This window comes from Eurytemora carolleeae, unplaced genomic scaffold, assembly GCF_000591075.1.
Source record: "Eurytemora carolleeae unplaced genomic scaffold, Eaff_2.0 scaffold412, whole genome shotgun sequence".
In the NCBI taxonomy this organism is placed as follows: domain Eukaryota; kingdom Metazoa; phylum Arthropoda; class Copepoda; order Calanoida; family Temoridae; genus Eurytemora; species Eurytemora carolleeae.
The window spans coordinates 4,520-21,664 of record NW_019396406.1 but is presented as its reverse complement, the minus strand read 5'-3'; the positions used below and the strand labels follow the sequence as shown (position 1 = coordinate 21,664).

General features: G+C 32.1%; 1 long non-coding RNA gene across 1 annotated transcript; it reads right to left on the bottom strand.

Moving 5' to 3' along the window:
- Positions 1-3,578: 3,578 nt before the first annotated feature.
- LOC111702644 (uncharacterized) lies at positions 3,579-4,672 on the bottom strand. Its single transcript, XR_002765456.1, has 3 exons — positions 4,538-4,672; positions 4,314-4,428; positions 3,579-3,637 (listed from the first exon to the last, which is right to left on the bottom strand). It is a non-coding gene; the product is annotated as an uncharacterized LOC111702644 (long non-coding RNA).
- Between the last annotated feature and the right edge of the window lie 12,473 nt (positions 4,673-17,145).

The window sequence follows — 17,145 nt, the reverse complement described above, 5'->3', positions numbered from 1 at the left end:
TTAATGAGAAAAATATAAAAATGGTATATACAGAAATAACATAGATAAATGAGTACACTGAATAGAATTCTATGAAGTTTTAAAGACTACAAGTTACCCAAAATAGCTCAACTAACTGAAAAACAGAGAATACCAAACATTTTTGAATAAAAACAATAAGAAAACATTTACAGCCTTGAACCTAAATTTAAAGTTAAACAAAAAATAATAAACTAGAAAACAATATATTGAGAGATAATTTGAATGTTTAAGGCAGCTAATTCTTGTCATGCTCATAATCAAGCTTCCCAGGAAACAGAAGTGGATGATACAACTAGATATCAACTAGTTTTTCTAAACTTCACTTCAAAATTCCACTTAAATTTGACTTTAACTCCAATTTTGAATTCCAGTCACCAACTGAAATCTGGGTGCATAAACTTGACTTAAATGCGACTTTTTTAATCCTAGTTTTTTTCCAAATCAGGGTGAAAACTGGAATTTCAAATGTCCACTTTAAAACTCCACTTTAACTTAACTTAAACTCCACTGTTTAAATCCACTTATCAACTGGGTGAAATCTGGGTGCATAAACTCGACTTAAATTCAAATTTTTGAATCCCAGTTTTTACCAAGTCAGGGTGAAAACTAGGAGTTCAAATATCCACTTTAAAACTCCACTTTAACTGGACTTAAACTCCACTGTTGAAATCTACTTATTAACTGGGTGAAATCTGGGTGCTTCAACTCGACTTAAACTCAACTTTTTTAATTCAACATTTTCCCAGTCATCAACCGGATGAAACTACCAGGTGCATAAACTTGACTTAAACTCAACTTTTTAAATCCCAGTTCTTACCAAGTCACAAGTTTGGTGAAATCTGGGTGAAAAACTTGACTTTTACTCGACTTTTTTAATCCCAGTTTTTTACCAAGTCAGGGTAAACACTTGGATTTAAAAACTCCACTTAAACTTGACTTTTTGAATCCCAGTTTCTGTGTTAATATATTCATGAAACCTCAACTGCACAAAAATGCATTTTTAAATGAGACTTTAATAATATTTGATGATTTTTCAAAAGAATTTATATGTAAGAAATTGTATTCAAGTATGTTAAATACAATGTTTCAAAAGTTCTATCATTTTGGAGTAAATCGATGTTTTCATTAGAATCAATGTCAGTAAATTCCTGATTTTTGATAAATAGAAGTTCCACTTAAAAAGTCTTGTAACCTAAGTATAACAGAAAGTTAATAAAGTATAACATGTGTATTTATGATGATTGAGGATGGGGTGAATTTGTGAAGAAGAATACTGGATTGGATTGGTAATATTTGGATGATATGTGGGTGATATCATCTAGATATCATCTAAATATCACCCACATATCATCTAGATATCACCCACATATCATCCAAATATTACCCACATATCATCCATATGATATGTGGGTGATTTCATCCAGTTATCACCCACATATCAACCACATATCATCCACATATCATCCACATATCATCCAGATATCACCCACATATCATCCAGATATCATCCAGATATCACCCACATATCGTCCAAATATCACCCAGTGGATATTTTTTCCAACCCCCCAACTTGGTGAAAAGTTGAGTTTTAACCCTTATATGTCACAACTATTGCCGATGAAAACTCCACTTTAAAACTCGATTAAAACTCCACTTCTCATCATCCAGATATTACCCAAATATCATCCAGAAATCATCCAGAAATCATCCAGAAATCAACCAGAAATCATACAGATATCATCTTGGTGAAAAGTCAAGTCTTAATCCTTGTATGGCACGACTATAGCCAGTGAAAACTCCACTCTTAAACTCAATTAAAACTCCACTTCCGGAAAGCAAAAGTTGAGTTTTACTCAAGTTTAACTCGAGTTTTTGTTTGCTGGGTTGTAACTTGAAGTTTTTGTAGTCGGAGGGGTCAAAGCCCTCTTATGCAGTAAATGAAAAGTTTTATCCAAATTTGATTGTTGCAACAGTTACCAAAATCAAACAAGGATTAATTTTCTGCCCTGGTCCTATTTGAGTAATCTGAGTAATTAAGATATTTGTTTAAGAAAACAATCTAAAAACTGTAAGGATGTTAACAATATTTCAGCGGTGCATGTTGTTTTAAATCACATCAGATATACTCAGATAGATATATAGTAAGATAGATTAATAAGTAAAAAAAGATATATATATATATATATATATATATATAAATAGGTGGATCTATGAATAAATGGATTGTTAGATACTCGTACGTATAGAAAAGGTTATATAAATAAAAGTATCCATAAATATTTTGATTAATATTCTAGATTGGTAGAGTCCCACCTTTTTTTTTCTTCCCATTTCCCTATGAAAGAAATTGAGTTTTTGCCTCAAACTCACATTTTCTAACCCCTATATCTTTGTAACCTGATAGTGCAAACCTTTGTCTTTTCAAACTTAGACTATTTGATCTAACAGAATTAATACTTTGAATTATCAAAGGTATAGGAAAATGGGTTGGAAAGTGATAGGAATTAGAAAATCAGAGTTTGTGGCAAAAACTCAATTCCTTTTTATCTTATAATAACAATGTAAGAGAAATATGGATTGCATAAAGTATAAGAAAAAATCCATAAAATTAAAAAAATTGTTGTGGGGTCAAATTGACCCCCTCTTGGTCGTTTAGTATAATAAAAATAGCTTGGTCCATGAGGGTTAATAACTTTTTAGTAAACAAGTTATTTTTCAATGCACAAGAAGGCCAAAATACTCATCTACAACTTACATCTTTGAAACCCCCCTGAAATAAAAATGTCTAATATTATTTGTATTGTTTAACCTTCTTAGCACCCAAACCAAATATTTGGGGTCTTTTTTTTTGATGAATGTGTTTTTTGATAATATTACTTGGTGTTTGCAATGATAGGTATATAGGCTTAGATGTTTTGGTTTGAAACTTAATGATTCATTTTCAGCAGTGTAAGCACAAGGAATGCAAATAACAATTTTGAAATTATAAAACTTTTGGAACTTTCCAGAATTCCAAATACCTAAAAACTTTTAAAAAGTTAACCAAGTTGTTGCCTACCTTGAGTTGTGATTTGTGTTGAGATGGTGCTGAATATACTTGTAGGATATCAGAAAGACAAGAGGACAAAGAATACCATTGATCACAGCTACCATCATGTGAAAATTAATTACACCTGTTGTCACAATTCAAGATTCTCATTACAGGTAGCAAGGATTAAAGTGAGGTTGTTTCTCTAATTCTAGATTTATTAAATTAATGACTGCATGTGTGTTAACAATTATTCTTATACTCTATGCCTGAAACGCATGGTTAAATGTTTAAAGATTCTTTTAATACCAAACTCGTAAAAAAAAATAATGCTCAATTTGTTATCTTGTTAAAAATATCCTTATCTTAATTAAAAACAGTTTAAAGAAAGCAACATGTTGCAATAGAAGCTATTCCTTTTTGAGTGCCCTTTAAGTTAAGGCTGGGTAAAGTTTCAAAAAGAAGCAGAAGTTTTTGAAAATAATTGAAAATAATTTTGTTGTCAAATATGAACAGTTAAGTTATCCAGAATTGTTCCTGATGTCTGAGGCTGTCCAGTAAAGATTGACACTTGAGGTGTTATAAACCCTAAAAGAAAGAATTTAGATTATTAATGCTAAAGCAATGCTGCTGTCAGACCTAATAATCTTACTAGAATTAAGAATAACTTTGCATAGAGAAGTCTATAGGTAGGTGTTTGGTACTTTCCCTAAGGCATTTCCCAAGGGTGACTTCCCAAGTGAAAATTTCCAAAGTGGAAACTTTGGTTAGGTCCTCTGAGGCCCCAAGTGGCACATTTGGGAAGTTGCCACTTGGGAGAATTTCCTTGGGAAGATAACACTTGGGAAAAATCCTTTGAGAAGTACTCAACATCTGTAGGTATACTGCAAATAGATTGTCATGTACAGTAGATGGCAACATCACAAGTCTTAACTCAGTGTTTGTGTCCAACAAAATTATCAATAATAGTAATAATTTTAGACAAGTGCTTATCCTACAAAGAAATAAGTGCAATTTTAAGTATCCTTCGTTTTCTGTTTTCACACTTTTAAAAATTAATCTTGGAAATCATGTCAATTATGTGAGAAAATTTTATTTTCCTTGTTTTATTTGACACTTGAGACGTTGTGTATAAATGGTCCATTTCTCTGTTGCCACCTTTTGTACTTGAAAATTTATTTGGTAAACTCCATAACTTTCTCTTGGTGCCTAGAGATGACCGACTCTTTATCTAAGTATCAGTTACAATACACTGGGGACTTACCTGTTTTGATGGTGTAAATTGAGGGAAATGCCACAATAGCAGCAGAGACCATGATAATTGAGCAGAGAATTCTCAGTGCCAGTTCTTCAGGATCAAACCCGATCATTTGGTCAAACTAGAAATATCAAGAGATTGATAAATATGTCCAGCAAATTATTTTACTTTAAACTTCATCTTATGTCAGAAATAGTTGAAGTTGAAACTAACCCGCCAATCAAATTTACCTTAATAACCACCAGAAGCCGGATAATCCCAATGAATAGAAGAGTTATTAGGACTAAGTGTACACTATAGAATATAAGTATCTCTACACTTGCACTGAACCAGTAGGGAAGATACACACAAGAAGAGATAGCTGTCATAGCAGTCTAAATTAAAATATGATTCTAACTTAAGAAAATCACCTAAATCCGTAGATGCTCAATCTATTTTAAAGTGCTGTATTAGAAATTGATCTGACTATTGTGTACATTTGTACAGCTGTATTTGACTTCACATTAATATTTTTCCAACTTTTGAAGAAAATTATGAAACTATTGAATCCTGATATTTACATTGCATTGCAACCCTGAAACCAGGATCGCAATGTTAGATTGCACCCCTAGGGATGCTTTCTTATTAATTGTGAATTTCTCTGCCAAGAAGTTGCCGGTTTTCAAACATTAATTATATTTGATTTTGAACTCAAAAATATGTGTTACAAAACTAAATAGATTTTGCAGTTTATAAAATCTGAAAAAGGTTGATTTTGATGTAAATTTAAATTTTGTGGTGCTTTAGGACTTAGCAATGTTTATTGCATAAATAGTTATTTAATAGTTTGGAAAAAAAGCTACTCCTGTTTTATTTACTTACCCTATATTAATCATACAGAGACAGGAAAAACATTTAAACTATTTTTTCTTTTTTTTATTAGACAGCTGAACAATTTTCTCAATATCTCTGTTCAGTAAATTTGTTTGTATTTACAAAATAATGACTAGAGATGGGCTTCTTTAGTTTTATTTTAATCTATTCATTCATCATTTGTTAGTTACCCATTTTTCCGTTATTCAGAAACAAATTTTACTCATTTATTTCAGAATTATAATTTTCAAGCTATTTCTTTATTTTATAACCAAATGATTGTTCAATAAAATTGTTTGTTTGAAGAGATCGTTAGTTTGGTAAAATTGTTCAATAAAAAACTTCATCAAGTAACAAATGCTATTTCTTAGAAGATTGTTTGAAACAATTGTTTTTCAAGTTGTTTGAAAAATGTTCCTACAATAACTTTTTTAAGTTTGTTAAAAAAATAATTAAGAAATTGTTTGTTAAAAAACTTACTGATCCATTCCTTTTTAAAAACATTTTTTTTTAATTCTCTGAAGAATCCAACTCATTTCTTAATTTTTCTAAATGATATTCTGAAATAATGTGTTTGTTTACATAAATGATGCCCATCTCTAGTTTAGACCATGTTACCGCTAATGAGATCACAATGTTGATAGCTTGAATGAGGTAACTGTTAAGAATAAGGACTATGTTAACTCTAAGGCAGGGAAGAGATCTTTTGTAGGCTCGAACCATGTGGGCAACCATGTTTGAGATTAGAAGCAGTGAGGTCATATAGATGCAGACTCTACTGTGGGTAATAGTGCTGACTTCTATGGAGAAGATTCCGCCCATTTTGTCTAAAACATGTTTAAATGACAGATGAAATATCCCGCAAGGAGGTTAAAAACTGCCTTTTTTGAACCAGAAATACTAGGAAAATTTGGTTTGGGTTGCAGAAATACATTATAAAAATAAAAAACTTTTTGCCAATATTATTTTCAAAACATTTTCATATGTTTATAACAATACTTTGAGTATGGCACACTGTTAATCACACCAAAACCTTGAATATATATGCTTGGAACTTTTTTCTGCCTCTGATCCTTTACAATTTACTTATCTTAATCCAATTTTCTATCTAAGAAATATATTTTCTGACCTATATTTCAAGTGAGTAAGGGGAATAAGTAAAGGGAAGTAGAGTTTACATACTCTAAATAAAATACACCTCCAGCTAGTTTTACTCTAAAAAAGCTCGCACTCTCCCGGCCCCACACTCTTCTCTTAAGTGAAACCATGGAGACCCAAGTAATCAGTCAACACAATGATATCCCTAACCATGATTGTTGGAATTATAAATGAAAATTAAGGAATAAAAGAGATAAAAGTTATTAACATATTTTCTTTATTTTCTTATATAATGATAATGGTAAAGGCCAAATATGCCTCTGTAAACTGAAGTCACAATTTTGTGGTAATAATACGCATCTCAAAATAAATCATTGATCTCCATCTTATGCAGACCCGCGGATTTATTTTATTCCTCTGCAAAGTCTTGTGGTAGCAATATTTTTTTCAGGGTAATTTTAATTAAAAAACAAACATGTTTTTTCAAATTTAAAACTGCAAGCGTCGCATTTTGAGATCAAGTGCTTTTCAGATAAAACCAATACTTTGCACTTAATTGTACAAGAAGTTAAATCTACATATTGCATGTGATTTGTTAATGATTTAATAGAAAATTCAAACTAACAATGAACATAAATTATGTTGCACTCTCCTTACTAACTACATTGACATAACTGAAAGATTTAAGAGCAGAAGGAATTGATGCTGATAGAGGTAGCTTACAACAACCTAGCTTGCCTCCCTTTAGTTAAAACCATGGAAACATTTACAAGCGCAGAGATATTATTGGTGGAAACATTTACAAGCGCAGAGATATTATTGGAAAAACCTCCTTGCAGAGATATTATTGGTGGAAACTTTTTTCGACAAGGTGGGTCTCTAGGTTCCATTATAACACCATGGAAACAATATAAACTCAGAGATATGATTGGGGCAACCTCCTTGGTCTAAGTTTGATAGTTTGCTCTTTTTTAGACTAAAACCATGGAAACAATAACAAATGAAAGGATCTGATTGGAAGAACCATTTTCTGTAAATTTGTGGATGCTTGTTTAAAGTCTCAAGACAGATAAATATCAGAATCAAATGCCGAATTTTGCCGTATAATATTTTTTAAAAAGTAAATTATAGATGTCCTAATTGTTTAGCATGCAGCTTTTTAATAATTTTAATAATTTTGATCAGTTGGCATTTGATATTTTGTTATTTTTGCCCCAAGGCGACATAAAAACTATTTTCCATTATTTGTAGTTTATTCTATTTTTTCTTGACATGTCTAATTGATCCAAGATGTGAACACTCAAGATTTAGTGTAATTTTTTTACCAATATTATGAGTTGTTCAAGCTTAAAACTCTTAAGATCTTAAATTCTTTTTATATAAAAGTTAAGTTTAGTCTAGTGTTTATTTTCGCCACCAAAAGATAACGACTAGGTGTGTACAAACTTCAGAGAGTTTTAATAAAAACCATATTATTGTTCTGAAAACTAATAAGTTCTCCAATTCTTTGATTTGAACGTATATCCATGGTCAACTGAACAAATTGTCAATAACAAAACTTAATAAAACAGAGAGCAGAGACCAGCCATTAAGAAATGTGCTCTCTTTTATAATGAATGGACATTTTTTTTATTAAATTTTAGAAATTAGAATCAAAAAAATACAAAAGTTGTGTATCTATAGGTTAAGGTATATATATTCAGTCATATTTTTATCTCTTATTCAAAACCCATCTGAAATATTGTATTTTATATATTTAGAATATTCAACCAAAAATTCATAAATAGGAATTACAAAAATTACCAAGAAATATGAAAAGAAGACGAATATAATACACAAAAAAAAGACACAAACGATGGTACTCGTGGCTGGAATTTAAGAATCTGTAGAAAGTCTAAAACTTTTTATGAATTGAGATTACTAATAATAACAAAATCGTAAGGCCTTGTAATTTAATGCACTTACAGACATTTTATAGATTACATTTAATCAGAGGGATGATAGTTCACTACCTATGCAGCTATTTACGGCCTAATTTTAAGTAGTACACACATCAAATATGCAGTACGCTTTCGGAGTACAAGTGTTTGGGGAGGTTTAGTATCTTAAAGTTTACTCATAATCGTTTGTAAACAATTAAGTATTGCTCTGTTATAGATTGTTTTAGCACGTCTCTTTGTGAAAATGTTATATTGCACAGAGCAGCATGGTTAACCAGCTTGTTAAATGGAAAACAAATACACAGCGATACTCTTTAAACCAGAAATGATCAATAATGTGGAAGATATAGTCGTTTGTAAAGATCAAAAGAAGTTTAATTCTGACAATTTCGTTCATTATTTCAAATGCATAAACTCCGCAGGTCACCACAGTTATAACGATCTATTTTGAAAGAGAAAATTATTGATATCATGCATTCCTAGGTACCGTTGTGTATCGTTCATGCCTATAAACGGAAAAGACCAATTGAACTTAAATGTCTTCAGTCCTTTTAAATTTTCTTTATTGTAAACCAATTTCTGTTTAAGCGAAAAATAATATTTTCTGTAATCCCCCCCCCGCCTACTGTAATATACGGATTGACCATAGATAAAGATAGATTGCGCATTTTTCATCTTGAACGCGCGATATAAATGTACAGAGATGTTTTAAAGATATTCCTATTATATCGGTTGTGAAAATTGGCTGTTCTTATGTCATTGAGTACTTGTGGTGTACATGAGTTCTGTAGAGAGAAATTTAAGTTGGTTTAGTCCTTCTCATGTCCTTCTTCAGTTCTCGTCAATATGATATATTGCTCAGTGAAATATTGTTGTTCAAATAGTTCCATTCCACTCTATTGTGAAATCCATTAAAAAACCAAACCACCCCGCTTATCATTGAAGTACACTTTGACCCTTAGAAGTATTAGTTCGCGGACTGTACAATTCTTGGTGATTTTGCGTACATAAGCTATCTATGTTTACTTATTTATCTATGGGATTGACCTTTTAAAGTGGATTACGCGGACTGTACAATAATAAGGATTAGCGTACATTCTCACTCTATACACTAGATATCCCAAGTTTCAGGATATCCCAATTAAGTGACGACTTTTATATCGTCTTCGATTCATCCAGCATTTTTCATGAACACAGTTATTGGAGTATTCCAGTTTAAACATTAAATATTAAACAATCCTGAGAACTTCAAAATGTGGTCTACCATTTTTTGAAATCTTCAAAATTGACGGAGAAATTGCTAAATTTTTACATAAAAATTTATCTAATAATTCAAAATTGACTTAATATCTAATATCTTCGTCACTTTTTAAGATACAAAAATGGTAGAGCCACTTTATGAAAAGCGCGTAAGACGTAGAACCTCGTTTTTATACTTTGTCATGCATTAAATATCAAAACTCAAAGACGACTTTCACGTTGTCTCTCAATTCCCATGTTCTTTGGGACACCCTGTAGATAGAGCATTTCATAGTTAAGGACAATTCATAGAAGACATTTCATAGCCCGGACATTTCGTAGACAGGGAATATTTTTCAAATATTAATTTATTTATTTTTCCAAGTAATTTTATCTAATAAATCATACCCTACGATCTCTCTGATTCTTACTTCAAATATATTATTCATATTTTTGCTTTACACTAATACCAAACTTAATTTTAAGGTTAATATCTTGTTAGTTGAGGCAGAATATTGCAAAACATTATATTCATATACATTGTTATCAAAAATATATATATATCTCAAACTGTTAACATTTTCTAAAATTATGATACATTTTTTATTTACAAAAACCTTTAATTGTCTCTCAATTTTTTTCTGTTTATGAAATTACCTATCCATGACCATCCTTCTCTGTTTAAGAAATAAACTGTCTATAAAATGTCCTGTCTATTAAAAGTCCGATCTATGAAATGCCCTGTCTGTGAAATGTCCTATCTATGAAATGTCAGTCTATGAAATGTCCTGTCTATGAAATGCCCTATCTATGAAATGCCCTATCTATGAAATGTCCGATCCATGAAATGCCCTGTCTGTGAAATGTCCTATCTATGAAATGTCAGTCTATGAAATGTCCTATGATAAAATGGCAGTCTATGAAATGTCCTGTTTATGAAATGCCCTATCTATGAAATGTCCAATCTATGAAATGTCCTCATATGAAATGTCCTGTCTATGAAATTTCCTATCTATGAAATGTCCTGTCTATGAAATGTCCTGTCTATGAAATGTCCGTCTATGAAATGTCCTGTCTATGAAATGTCCTGTCTATGAAATGCCCTATCTATGAAATGTCCTATCTATGAAATGTTCTGATATGAAATGTACTTTTTTGTGTCCTGTCTATGAAATGTCCTGCAGTCTATGAAATGTCCAGTCTATGAAATGTCCTGTCTATGAAATTTCCTGTCTATGAAATGTCCTTTCTATGAAATGTTCTGTCTATGAAATGTCATGTCTATGAAACGTCTTGTCTATGAAATTTCCTGTCTGTGAAACGTCCTGTCTATGAAATGTCCTGTCTATGAAATGTCCAATCTATAGAATGTCCTTTCTATGAAATGTCCTGTCTATGAAATGTCCTGTCTATGAAATGTCCTGTCTATGAAATGTCCAGTCTATGAAATGTCCTGTCAATGAAATGTCCTGTCTATAAAATGTCCGTCTGTGGCGGAAGACGATTCAATATGAAGAGGCTGAAGCCGGATATTCTGACGCGGCAAGATGAACATTCTATTCCTGCCACGTCACCTTGATATATGTTTTTCGATTTAGATAAATTGAGTTTAAAATATTAGTCAATAAAGTATTTATTTAAACCTCGACGTAGCGTAGCCAAACGTCTATGAAATGTCCTGTCTATGAAATATCCTGTCTATGAAATGTCCTGTCTATGAATTTACCTGTCTATTAAATGTCCTGTCTATTAAATATCCGTCTTTGAAATGTCCTGTCTATGAAATTTCATGTCTATGAAATGTCCTGTCTATGAAATGCCCTGTCTATGAAATGTCCTGTCTATGAAATGTCCTGTCTATGAAATGTCCTGTCTATGAAATGCCCTGTCTATGAAATGTCCGTCTATGAAATTTCCTGTCTATGAAATGTCCTGTCTATGAAATGTCCTGTCTATGAAATGTCCTGTCTATGAAATGCCCTGTGTATGAAATGTCCGTCTATGAAATTTCCTGTCTATGAAATGTCCTGTCTATGAAATGCCCTGTCTATGAAATGTCCGTCTATGAAATGTTCGTCTATGAAATGTCCTGTCTATGAAATGTCCTTTCTATGAAATGTTCTGTCTATGAAACTACCTTTCTATGAAATGTCCTGTCTATGAAATTTCCTGTCTATGAAATGTCCTGTATATGAAATGTGCTGTTATGAAATGTCCTGTCTTTTCAATTTTCTCTCACATAAATATCCTGTCATTAATGTTCTATCTATGAAATATGTCCTATCTATGTCCAACACCAGCATCTAGGTGTCGTATAATATTTTAAATAATAGCTAAAGTTTTTAATTAAGGATATCTGAAATATCGTCTTTCAAAATGTTTTTTTCTTATTTCATGATTTTTCATAATTGAAAAAGAAAACTTAAATGAAAATCTTAAATCTGCATATATGCAGACATGTTAGTAATTCACAGAAATAAAAAGAGTTTTTGTAAAAAAATATTTTCTAATCCCTGTATCCTTGCAATCCAATGTTGTAGATTTCAAACTATAATTTATATGTTGAAGGATTCGATGATTACGTAATAACTGAAATGATAAATATGTTATGTAGTGAGTAAAAATCAATGTTTTCTATATGTGCATAATTTTGCATATTTTTTCTCTTTTCTTTTGGAAACCTGTGTTTTCAAAAAAAATTTATTTAAACAAATTTTAACTACACCATTTATATATGTATTTATATCTTTGTGTGTGAATAAATCTTTATAATAATAATAATAAAATTATGTTAGATCAAATGAAATAAAATTGAAATATTAAAGGTTTACACTATACAAGCTGCAAAGATAATGGGATTAGAAAATTTGAGTATGTGACAAAGCCGATCAATTCCTTTCTTCTTTCCCCCCAAAGTTGTGTCACAGCTTTTAAATTTATGGATACTTTAGTAAAACTTATAATTTAACATAGAACTAAAAGATATTAGTTTAATTGACTCTATACACCCACAGCGACATCCCTCCTCCTTAAACAAAACGAAATAACTTAAATTGATTTTTCAGCTCAGCAAGAGTTTTTCTAAAAATTCTAATGTTAAAATATAGCATTTTTTTTAGTTACATCTAATTAGCTAGTTTTCTAAATCAGAATAATGAAGACGACATTTCCAGAGTTCTTCGAAAATTTTAAAAAAACCTCACGCAATAATTTCAATAGATTCTTAAGATAGAATAAAGAACCAAAGAAACGATCGTTTATTTCGTTCGAATTTTTTAGTTCATTAATGCAAATTTACAAAGTGTAAGAAAATCTGACATGATCTAATATGAAATCAATAATCATTAAAAATTGAAATTTCTTTATTGACTGGAGGACTAGGTGTTACAAGATCACAAAGTCGTACCAGTGTACTCATAACTGGCGGTGTTAAAAGATCACAAAGTCGTAACAGTAAAATCATAACTGGAGGAGCTATGAGGTCACAAAGTTGTACCAGTAAAATCAAAACTGGAGGTGTCACAAGATCACAAAGTCGTACCAATAAAATCAAAACTGGAGGTGCTACAAGATCACAATGTCGTACCAGTAAAATCAAAACTGGAGGAGCTATGAGGTCACAAAGTTGTACCAGTAAAATATAAACTGGAGGTGCTACAAGGTCACAAAGTCTTACCAGTAAAATCAAAACTGGAGGAGCTACGAGGACACAAAGTCGTACCAGTAAAATCAAAACTGGAGGAGCTACGAGGTCATAAAGTCGTACCAGTAAAATATAAACTGGGGGAGCTACGAGGACACAAAGTCGTACTAGTTTTTCGTTCTCAAAGTTATGTTTTTATCTATTTCGTTCGTTTTCTCAATAAACGATCGTTCAGTAAAATCGTTTGTTCAATAAAATCGTTAGTTCAGGTAAAAAAAACTATTAAAAAAGTTTTTCAAAATTCTTTTGTTCATCAAAAAACTATTGTTTTTAAAAAGTTTATTAGAAAAAATCGTTCGTTATAAATTAGAAAAAGAAAACCGTTATACCCTATCCTATCTCGATTCAGGGGGGGGGGGGGAATTGACCGGTGACCACCCGCTGCATTAGTTTTACTTCCATTTTACCTCAGGCCCCATCCCTTTCATACACCCTATCATACATAGGACTGGACACGTTCCAACTTTTTCTAGCCGTTTCGTTAACGGTTACTTCCTTCCGTTAAAAAAGGAAAAATTCAGTCAGACATTAATTTTAAAAGTATAAGAACGGAATGTTCGTTTCGTAATACTTAGTTTTATAATACTTAGTTAATGATCTTAATTTTATTAACAGCGTTAACAGAAAAGTTTCAACAATCGTTAACAGCTCTAGCCGTTAATCGTACCGTTATTACAAAATTAAGGACGTTAATGATGCAAAGCGGCGAACAATTTTTGTTAATGGTTTTAATATTGAAAAGTTCTAAGTTAAAGTATACAAACGGTTTTTTCTTCTCCTAAATAAAAAATATATATAAACCGTTAAATAAGAAAACTGCTTTGTACCGTTGGCGCAAACCTGACACTCAAGTCTCAGTGTCGGGTCTGGCCCAAACCTGACACTGAAGTCTCAGTGCCGGGTGTGGCCCAAACCTCACACTCAAGTCTCAGTGTCGGGTCTGGCCCAAACCTGACACTGAAGTCTCAGTGCCGGGTCTGGACCAAACTTGACACTGAAGTCTCAGTGTCGGGTCTGGCCCAAACTTGACACTCAAGTCTCAGTGTCGGGTCTGGACCAAATTTGGCACAGAAGTCTCAGTGTCGGGTCTGGACCAAATTTGACACAGAAGTCTCAGTGTCGCGTCTGGCCCAAACTTGACACTCAAGTCTCAGTGTCAGGTCTGGCCCAAACCTGACACTCAAGTCTCAGTGCCGGGTCTGGACCAAACTTGACACTGAAGTCTCAGTGTCGGGTCTGGCCCAAACTTGACACTCAAGTCTCAGTGTCGGGTCTGGACCAAATTTGGCACAGAAGTCTCAGTGTCGGGTCTGGACCAAATTTGACACAGAAGTCTCAGTGTCGCGTCTGGCCCAAACTTGACACTCAAGTCTCAGTGTCAGGTCTGGCCCAAACCTGACACTCAAGTCTCAGTGTCGGATCTGGCCCAAACCTGACACTAAAGTCTCAGTGTCGCGTCCGGCCCAAAACTGACACTCAAGTCTCAGTGTCGGGTCTGCCCCAAATCACGGGTTGAAACTTTCTTTCCCTGTAAAAGGAAGTCGACATTTCAGCAATTTGATAGTGGTAGACGATTATTTAAATACAATGAAGACGACTTTTTATTTAACTTTTAATTAAAAATAGCTTTTTTCGAATTACAATTTTACAAGTAATCAAAGAGATTTTTATTTGACAGCTTATCTTGACTTCTATATGTTTACATGTATCCATGCTGTTTAACAGCTTGATAAAAATTTAAATTGAAATCGCAAGTCGTCTTTATTATATTAATATAATCGCCTACCACTGCTAGACAAAAGGATGAATGTAAATTGCCTGAATTCAAAGGAAGCTTTTGTCACAAATCTAAATTTTTCAAACTTTGAATCCTTATTGTGTAAAGTGTAAACCTGTGAAAGGATTTGAGTCACAAACTCAGATTTTCTAATTCCTATATCTTTACAATCAAATTTCGTAGATGTTAGACATTTCAAACTATAAATTCTGTCATATCAAATAATCTGAGTTTGATATATCAAAGATTTACACCATTAGGTTTCAAAAATATAAGGATTAAAAAATTTGAGTTTGTGGCAAAGATAATTCCTTTTAAACTTAGATTAATTGATCTAACGGAATCTTACAACTTACAAGAATATAGGGGTTAGAAAATTAGAGTTTGTGGCAAAAACTTTCAAAACCATAACTTCAATTTAACTTAACAGTAGTTGTCATATTCCACAGATCTATATAGATCTATAGTATTTGATTCGGTACATTGTAAGGTTTTTAAAGAACAATTATCATAAAATGATATTTTTCATCTTATTAGGGCCGGGAAAGGGGTAAGATAATTTTCAAACTTGTGTGAGTAGAGCAGCTAATTAAGAGTGAGATCTGGACGTTAATTAGACAATTAAACAACTTTAGAAATTAAGAAATAGATAGATAGATTGATAAATAGATAGAAAGATAAAAAGATAAATAGTTAGGGAGATATATAGATAGATAGAAGGGGTGTGAGGGGGAGGGGGGGGAATGAGGAAGAAATGGATCCCCAAGGGGAATTATAAGAAAGATATACCTGCAGTCCAAGTTATGAATACAAAATTATCCTAACCTTGGTATACTGGTATACTGGTATACTGGTATACTGATATACTGGTATACTGGTATATTGGTATACTGATATACTGGTATTCTGGTATACTGCTATACTGGTATACTGGTATTCTGGTATACTGGTATACTGGTATACTGGTATACTGGTATACTGATATCCTGGTATACTGGTATACTGGTGTACTATTATACTGGTATACTGGTATACTGGTATACTGGTATACTGGTATACTGGTATACTGGTAAACTGGTATCCTGGTATACTGGTATACTGGTATACTGGTATACTGGTATACTGGTGTACTGGTATCCTGGTATACTGGTATACTGGTATACTGGTATACTGGTATACTGGTATACTGGTATATTGGTATATTGGTATACTGGTATACTGGTATAATGGTAAACTGGTATCCTGGTATACTGGTATACTGGTATACTGGTATACTGGTATTCATGTAATTAAACTGGTATACTAGTATACTGGTATCCTGGTATACTGGTATACTGGTATACTGGTAAACTGGCATAATGGTATCCTGGTATACTGGTATACTTATATACTGGAATACTGTTATACTGGTATACTGGTACACTGGTATACTTGTATACTGGTATACTGGTATACTGGTGTACTGGTATACTGGTATACTGGTATACTGGTAAACTAGTATACTGGTTTACTGGTACACTGGTATACTGGTATACTGGTATACTGGTATACTGGTAAACTGGTATACTGGTATACAGGTATACTGGTATACTGGTATACTAGTATAGTGGTTTACTGGTATACTGCCATTCTGGTAAATCTGTTCAAGAATATAATATTTCAATGATTAATGATTAATATCAGTCAAAACATTTATCATAAATAACTTTTGTCTACAAACTATTAAAGGATTACAAGTATACTTTGTAATTTCCTTTCCGTCACGTAATATCTTTTTGGAACAAAAACATTTCTGTCAGAACCATAGGGAAAGAACCTCTTATTTGTGCGTTCAAAATCCCATAAATATATAAATGATATCATTCAAAATTAGAAAATTTTCGTTTCATTAAATAAAATGAAATCTAACCAAAATTCTTTATATCTTTGGTCATTTTGAACGTACAATGGTAACAACATCTGGGAAACTTTTTAAAAGATTAAGGAGTAAGGACTATTGTAAAGTCGTCTGATTAATTGTAAATTAATTCCGGATCATTCTGATTAGGACTGAGATCGTTAAAGTAGTTAAAACTAGCCCAAAAATGCATAAATGTTTTTTTAATTCATAGCATTCGTCGTTTATCATTCATTATTTATGAAATATTTAAATTACTTTGTCATAAGAAGTGTGTGCAATTATTATTTTAAATTTTTATCCGAAAGACACATTTGTTATCAAACCTCCTA